Here is a 9,099-nt window from a genome sequence, read left to right as displayed (position 1 = left end):
TATATATATATATATATATATATATATATATATGTGTGTGTGTGTGTGTGTGTGTGTGTGTGTGTGTGTGTGTGTGTGTGTGTGTGTGTGTGCGTGAGTGTGATTAAGGTATGTGTTTAAAAGTGTATAACAGCAGAGAGAGAGAGAGAGAGAGACCTGCAGGCCTTGCGTTGCGTTGCGTTGAAAGAGAAAGAGGGGTGAAGAATTCGAAGAGTGTGTACAGTGCAAGAATAAAGATGGCCTGCAGGCCCTCGAACCGAATCGAATATAGATAGAAAAGGCGGAGGGGGGAAGTGGGGATAGGGGAAGAATGGGTGGGTGATAAGAAGGGAGCTTTAGTAGGAGAATAAAGTCACTGGGTCTTGACCCAGGCGCAAGATGGTTTTCACTAAAGTATCATTCTACTTTTTGGTTTCTCTTCTTGAATCTTGAGGGCCGGGTCAGGTGGAGACAAGGAAACCGCACCAACACCAAGCACACGCAAGCGCCGGACCGCCCACGCAGCGAACGAGGGCCCCGCACCTCTACGGAAATGGCGGCGAAATACTGGTGTCCCTTAGCAACCAAAACACCGTGAAGGAGGAAAATTGAATATGGTCCAGTAGAAGGATAAAGGATGACAAATAGAGAGGATGGAGTGAGAAGTACATCCGTATAGCGGAGGGACCTACAGTTTTACGTGGGTTCCGAACCACGGATAGTAGTAGATTTGGTGAAATGATTGGGGGTTAGGGGATAATGATATAACTTTATTTGCGAGGTTGGTGAGAGGGGGATGTGCAGCTTTTATTTGTGAATAGATGAATGTGATGAGTGAAGCTGGTGGTGTCTGCCATCTCCTTTGCTGGCTGGCTCGTGCTGGAGATCCTGATGTTCTGGTACGTCCTGGAGTTATCAGCCTGCTGTGGAGATGAGAAGAACGATTAAAAGGGCAAATTTGGTGGGGGGACGGCGGTTAGTGGGAGAAGGGATGATGCCACTCTGACACCTGGAGTAGTTAGGGAGAAGTGAGAAAGGAAAGAGATAAAGGGCGGAGTGGGGTCTGCTGCCGCCGCCAGAGCGAGTGATGAATAGGGGACTCGATTCCCCGTTTACCCAAGGATACCGGGATCGCAAGGGTATATCATCGGTCGGGTGGCACGATAGCTGACCCCCCACACGCCGCAGAAAAAAGGTGTGTTAATAGGGATAAAGAGATAAAAGACTGGGAGGAAGAGTATAGAAAAAGATGGGCGGAATGAGGTTTGCTGTCGTTGCCGAACGAGAGATGAGTAAGGGACTCGATTCCCCGTTTACCCGAGGATACCGGGATCGCAAGGGTATATCATCGGTTGGATGGCATGCCAGCTCACCTCCACACGCCGGAAGAGGAACGTCAGTAGAGAAATGGGAGATAATGACTGGAAGGAGGTGGAAGAGGAAGATGGGCGGAATGGGGCCCGCTGCCGCCACCATAACGAGAAATGAATAAGGGACTCGATTCCCCGTTTACCCGAGGATACAGGGATCGCAAGGGTATATCATCGGTCGGATGGCGCACCAGCTGACCCCCACACGCCTCAGGTAAAATGTTTGTTATAATTGGGAGAAAAGGCTAGAGAAAGATAAGGAGTCCGTTGTTTGTAGATGGGGTTAGGAGGTTCGTCTGGAGGGTCGAGGAGGGTGGTGTGGGGAAGATGTCTGTATGCTGGGGGAAGTTATATATGTCTGTGTGTCTGTCTGAAAATGTACTTAGTTGTTTGTCTATTCTGTTATAGAGTGTGATGTTTAATGGCGGGATGCTGGACTCCTAGTGGAGAGATAAAGATGTCCGGAAGTCGAACTATTTCGTTCCAAGAGCGAAACAAATTGCCCGGTTCTGGACCCTTTGTAGTTTTGAAGGTTGGAAGGGGCTGTTAGAGACAGAGACAGGGGGCAGTATGTTAGTAGGGGAAGAATAAGAGCTTTATAGAGGTGAAGTTTCGTCTTTGTGGTACTGTCGCGAAAACGTTCCAAGTTGCTCAGGGCCCTTGACGCAATGCCGACTTTTGGTTTATATGGATGTGAAACCTAAGGTGTTTGTCGATGGTGAGGCCAAGGACAGTGTTGTTGCTGCTGATTGGGATGGGTACAGGATTTGGAAAGTCTTTATAGAGTGAGATTTGGCGGGGGATTAGATTTGATATTAAAATATGTCACCTTGGATTTTTCGGGATGAGAGTTGATGCGCCATTTTATCTCCCATAAGCTTGTTGTCGTTAACTCTTCTTGAATTTTGTCTGTAAGACGATCTAACGACCTGGCGCGCGCCAATTGTGTTACATCGTCTGCATATTGGATTGTTAGTGAGTCATTGTAAGTGGGGCGGGGCAAGTCGGCGGTATACATGTTGTAGAGGGTGGGGGAGAGTACGGAGCCTTGTGGGACTCCGGCCTGGGGGAAGAAGAAAGTGGAGAAAACGTCCTGGTGGCGGATTCTAGTTTCTCGCTCTTCTAAGAAATTGCACAGGATTTTTTGGGTTAATGGGGAAGAAATTGCACAGGATTTTTTGGGTTAATGGGGGCAGGTTGAAGTTATTGCAAATTTTGTATTTCAATCCTATGTATATAAACTGTGTCAAAAGCTTTTTATACGTATATATATATATATATATATATATATATATATATATATATATATATATATATATATATATATATATATATATATATATATATATATATATATATATATATATATATATATATATATATATATATATATATATATATATATATATATATATATATATATATATATATATATATATATATATATATATATATATATATATATATATATATATATATATATATATATATATATATATATATATATATATATATATATATATATATATATATATATATATATATATATATATATATATATATATATATATATATATATATATATATATATATATATATATATATATATATATATATATATACATATATATATATATATATATATATATATATATATATATATATATATATATATATATATATATACATATATATATATATATATATATATATATATATGTATATATATATATATATATATATATATATATATATATATATATATATATATATATATATATATATATATATATATATATATATATATATATATATATATATATATATATATATATATATATATATATATATATATATATATATATATATATATATATATATATATATATATATATATATATATATATATATATATATATATATATATATATATATATATATATATATATATATATATATATATATATATATATATATATATATATATATATATATATATATATATATATATATATATATATATATATATATATATATATATATATATATATATATATATATATATATATATATATATATATATATATATATATGTATACATATATATATATATATATATATATATATATATATACATATATATATATATATATATATATATATATATATATATATATATATATATATATATATATATATATATATATATATATATATATATATATATATATATATGTATATATATATATATATATATATATATATATATATATATATATATATATATATATATATATATATATATATATATATATATATATATATACATATATATATATATATATATATATATATATATATATATATATATATATATATATATATATATATATATATATATATATATATATATATATATATATATATATATATATATATATATATATATATATATATATATATATATATATATATATATATATATATATATATATATATATATATATATATATATATATATATATATATATATATGTATATATATATATATATATATATATATATATATATATATATATATATATATATATATACATATATATATATATATATATATATATATATATATACATATATATATATATATATATATATATACATATATATATATACATATATATATATATATATATATATATATACATATATATATATATATATATATATATATATATATATATATATATATATATATATATATATATATATATATATATATATATATATATATATATATATATATATATATATATATATATATATATATATATATATATATATATATATATATATATATATATATATATATATATATATATATATATATATATATATATATATATATATATATATATATATATATATATATATATATATATATATATATATATATATATATATATATATATATATATATATATATATATATATATATATATATATATATATATTTATAACCACACTACATACAGCAAACAGCATTGCTGCACTGTAGCCACTCACCGAGATCACTCACCCTCACGTATATCAATAAGCCACAATTTAAGTTATAACAGTTGTAATGAATATTTCAATGGATTTAAATAGACCTAATGTGGTTGAATAACCAACACTGAAGGCATGAATAATTATGAAAGGACGAAATATGTGTCAGCACTGTGGTCGCCACTAGTCATATAACGCTCCATCATAAATCTGCTTGTTCAGTACACAACGATAAGGTTTACTGCTTGTTCAGCTCATTAGGTATGGACACAACATTGGTAGGCGGTAATGCACGTCATAGTTAGAAAACCCAGCGATTGGCCTGTTACTTCCGATTGACGTCATATCTATGTTAATGACGTTCACACTTAGAGTTCGACAGTGGAATCTCATCAGTCAGGAGATCAGCTGACAACAACCAGCTCCCGTTCTGTTCTGACGTTGCCCTGTTACAAGAAAATAGTTTTAGCCGTACTGTCGTGAAAGGGAGATCGCACTTGACGGTGACACTGAAGGTGAGTGAAAGATGTGTAAGAGAGTTAATTTATCGTGGTCGGGTGTTAACATGTTGTTACCCACTTGAAAAATGTATTTTGTTAAACAAAAGACTATAGGAAAACCCATCTTTATTCACCCGAAGACAAATAATAATAATAAGGGTGATTAACTATATTCTACAGTGGATTTGTTGGGGTCAACAGTGAGAATTAAGAGTGACTAATCATCAACTCTGCTAATTAATGATACCCTATTAATTTTACAGATCGAGTCATCAATAAGCTGTCAACAGCCACCGTTGCAAGCGAGCTATTGGACATACAAAAGCTATTATAAGCATCCCCACAGCAAGTTATACTGTATCCATCAGTTTAATTTTGTAGGTAAGTAATCAATTATAAATTTTACATTGAATATTGATTATGCTCTAATATGATCAGTATGGTAATTGTAATGTTCTGGCTTCAGATACACCAGTCGACATAAGGAAGAGAAACAAACCATGCACATGTCCGTGTCACTTGTTGGTCACAGTCAACTTCCCAACAATTTGGGAGTGAGGGGAGCGAAGGTTAGAACATTTAGAGGTCCTGGAGGTAAAGCTTATAATTTTTGGAATGATGAGCGTATGTGCTCTGTACTGAATTGGGAACATGACCTGTGTATTTTATGGATAGGCTCTAATGCCATAGATGATGATTCTGAAGTGCAGGAAATAGTAGACGATATAGTGTCCATCAGGGACTCCATAGTTGAAAACTGTGGAGCTGATGTAATCGTAGTTCTGGTGGAACCACGATACTACCCAGATGATTACCCTGTGTCTAGTGACCGGTATCGTCATATTCAAAGGGGCATAAATCGTAAACTAAAGAGAGAATTGTCAAATGATAGTTTCATTCAGTTCAACATGCCTGTATATGAAGAGCTGTTGAGCTCAGATGGGGTACATTGGACTTATGAAGGGAAGCAGATGATTAAAAAGAAACTCAGAAATGTCATTCGGAGATAATTGAACTGAGACGATAGCTAGTAAATACCTGAAAAGACTCCTGCTACATTAAAGGGTTAAGTAAAAGGGAAAGTGTGATTTAAAACCAACTGTTGTCTAGCAGGTTATGTGTATTTAGATATGAAATGTATATGTATAAGATATGAAATGTATGTATAAGATATGAAATATATGTATAAGTAATATGCAATCTTAAAATTTAAGAAAGAAAAAAATACATGATATATGTATGTATATATCTATATCTTTGTCACCACAATTTTGTTAAGTGTTAACAAATTAATTAGTATAGATATTTCAAAACTATCAGAAAAAAACTGCGTGATTTATGTATCTTTATATTCGTCACCGTGCACAGTTTTATTGTCAACAAATATTAATTATTTGATATTCAGGAAATATATGTAGGCAATATGAATTTCAACTAAAATGAAAAAAAAAAAAAAATATATATATATATATATATATATATATATATATATATATATATATATATATATATATATATATATATATATATATATATATATATATATATATATGATTTACGTATGTGTCTATTATACCTTTGTCACCACAATTTTTTTGAGTGCAAACTAATGCTAATTACTTGATATTGTGAAAAAAATATATGTAAGTAATATGCATGTAAACTATAAGAAACAACAGAAAAAAACAAGGTAAATAAAGTGCTATATTTTTACCTTATCTATCCCACTTTCTGAATAACTTTAAATTGAAAGATTTCGTTACAATACTGTGTCCTAAGAGAGAGAGAGAGAGAGAGAGAGAGAGAGAGAGAGAGAGAGAGAGAGAGAGAGAGAGTTATCTATACGTGCATCATCCTGTTTTTATCAATATATGAATTAATTTTGACACATTTTGAAGTCACCACAAGGCTAATGAAAATGCTTTTATTTTTGTCTCGCTTTATTATCTAGAGAACGGGCATCATCAGAGAAAACGGATGTAAACAGACCAGAGAAAAGATAGGATGAAAGAGAGAGAGAGAGAGAGAGAGAGAGAGAGAGAGAGAGAGAGAGAGAGAGAGAGAGAGAGAGAGAGAGAGAGAGAGAGAGAGAGAGAGAGAGAGAGAGAGATACAGACCTCTAAAGGCTATACATCCAAGCGCTCTGCTCTCCATAGTTATTCGAGGCATACTGCCGGTGAGTACGATATTTTTCCCTGGGTGGCGCATGCGCAGTAGGGTGACACGATCTTGCCGCGAACCACAATCTGCATCCTACACTGGGGACGACTTCAGCTGTACCCAGACAGGAGAACTGAGACAGAGTGCTCTGTTGATGCTGACGCTAAGTACCGTGCCTGGCGAGCCCAAAAGCGGCACCCAACAGCACGGAACAGGCAAAAGCAGAGAGGCAACCCAGCAGATGAAAAATACATAAGAATGGGCCTCAGAAGACTGGAGAGCGACACTCCAGGGTAAACTAAGCAGTGATCAAGTGGGAACAAAGCGTTGGCGGAACCTTGTCAAGGAGAAGCAGGGCGAATCCAGGGGGTGTACAGTCCCTCCTTTCCAACGGGATGATGGAGCTGCGGCTCACACTGCCAAGGACAAGGCAGACCTGACCAAACACTTCGCCTCCAAGATGAGCGTGCCTGACCCTGACAAGCCACCTCCAACACTGCTTCAAACCATCAAAAACAAATAACAACAAGTGAGGCATAAATGAGATCCATTCTCACAAAACTGGATGAGAGGAAGGCAGTAGAGCCGGTGTGGCATGAAGAAGTGTCCCACCATGACGAGACGGGAAGTAAAGACCTGCTCTGCCAGACGCACGAATCATTCGCTCCACGGAGCAACGTGGACGCTTTAGTTGCACCCAACACCAACACCAAAAACGCAAACACCAACACCAACATCAACAACAATAATGATGATGATAATAATAATAATAATGATAATAATAATAATAATGATGATAACAATAATAATAATAATAATGATAATAATAATAATAGTTGTGGTAGTAGTAGTAGTAGTAGTAGTAACGATTGATAATAAAGAACATAGCAGCAACACCAAGGTGAGCAATACTGATGATAACATTTAAAAGGATCAATAATACTAAACCTTTTATCATTATCATTCGTGCTAATATCAATTCTACTTAACTAACTCTTAATAACAGTTCCATCATTAACGTTGCCTTTATAATAACAATGATAATAATAATGAATACTTTATTTAGTCAATTTGTAATGATACATACACATTGAAATTCTTTGTGGATCCAGATCATTCAAAGTTACAGTTACAACCCACATACAGTACAACACACAATAAAATATCTGTGACAAGGTAAGGTCCAAGACTAAAACTATATACACTACACTATTAATCTTTAAAAACACCATGCTGTAAATTTATCATGCATCAAAATCGAAATCACAATGGAAGCAATAACTTTACCTTTTGCATGGACATAATTATACAATTTAATGCTAACTGGTACAAATTAACTTTTATATCTAGATGTTTTCTGTGAAGACAAACCCAATCTTTTTCCAGATCTTAAGAACACGTAGTTATCATTGAGAGGATGGGTATTGTCGTTCATTATTTTCCTATATAGTTGTACACAATACATTTCTAGAATATAGGTCATCTAGTGTTGTTACCTTTACACCCAATTTATCAGCAATTTTCACAACCTTTTTGAGTTTTTTTTTTTTTTTTTTTCTTTTTTACAGTTAAGCACCCATACAGCGTTGTTAAACCAAAACATAGAGTTGACTCAACAGATTTATAGAACATAGCAAGAATAGTATTTTCAATTTTTAGATTTCTTAAAATTCTCGGAAAGTGAATTCTCTGCATACATTTGCCATACACCAGTTATTTTACCATCAATTTGCACCCCTAAATATTTATAATCATGTACAATTTCTACCTGTTCCTCTTTAATTACAAGATTTTGAGTACACCTCTCTCTCTTACGAAAATCACTTAACATTTCCTTTGTCTTTTTTACATTTAAATTCAAATAATATCATCACACCATTTAACAAAATTATTTACTTGAGAACTAGGTAAATATGGAATGTTTTGCTGCTGCTTTATTCTTACTAATATGTAAGCAAATATAATTCCTAATTAAGTAAAAAAATAAAAATAAAAATGACGCTATAAAGTAGCCAGCTGCTGTTTGTCACCAGCACTGGTTATTT

The 9,099-nt window shown here is 32.4% G+C and overlaps 1 long non-coding RNA gene across 1 annotated transcript; it reads left to right on the top strand.

Moving 5' to 3' along the window:
* The first annotated feature begins 4,547 nt into the window (after nucleotides 1-4,547).
* LOC123517176 lies at nucleotides 4,548-6,106 on the top strand. Its single transcript, XR_006678417.1, has 3 exons — nucleotides 4,548-4,909; nucleotides 5,158-5,275; nucleotides 5,361-6,106. It is a non-coding gene; the product is annotated as an uncharacterized LOC123517176 (long non-coding RNA).
* Nucleotides 6,107-9,099: the final 2,993 nt, after the last annotated feature.

This window comes from Portunus trituberculatus, chromosome 6 (assembly GCF_017591435.1).
Source record: "Portunus trituberculatus isolate SZX2019 chromosome 6, ASM1759143v1, whole genome shotgun sequence".
Lineage (NCBI taxonomy): Eukaryota > Metazoa > Arthropoda > Malacostraca > Decapoda > Portunidae > Portunus > Portunus trituberculatus.
Note: the sequence above shows the minus strand (reverse complement) of the source record. Positions and strands in the feature narration are given on the sequence as shown.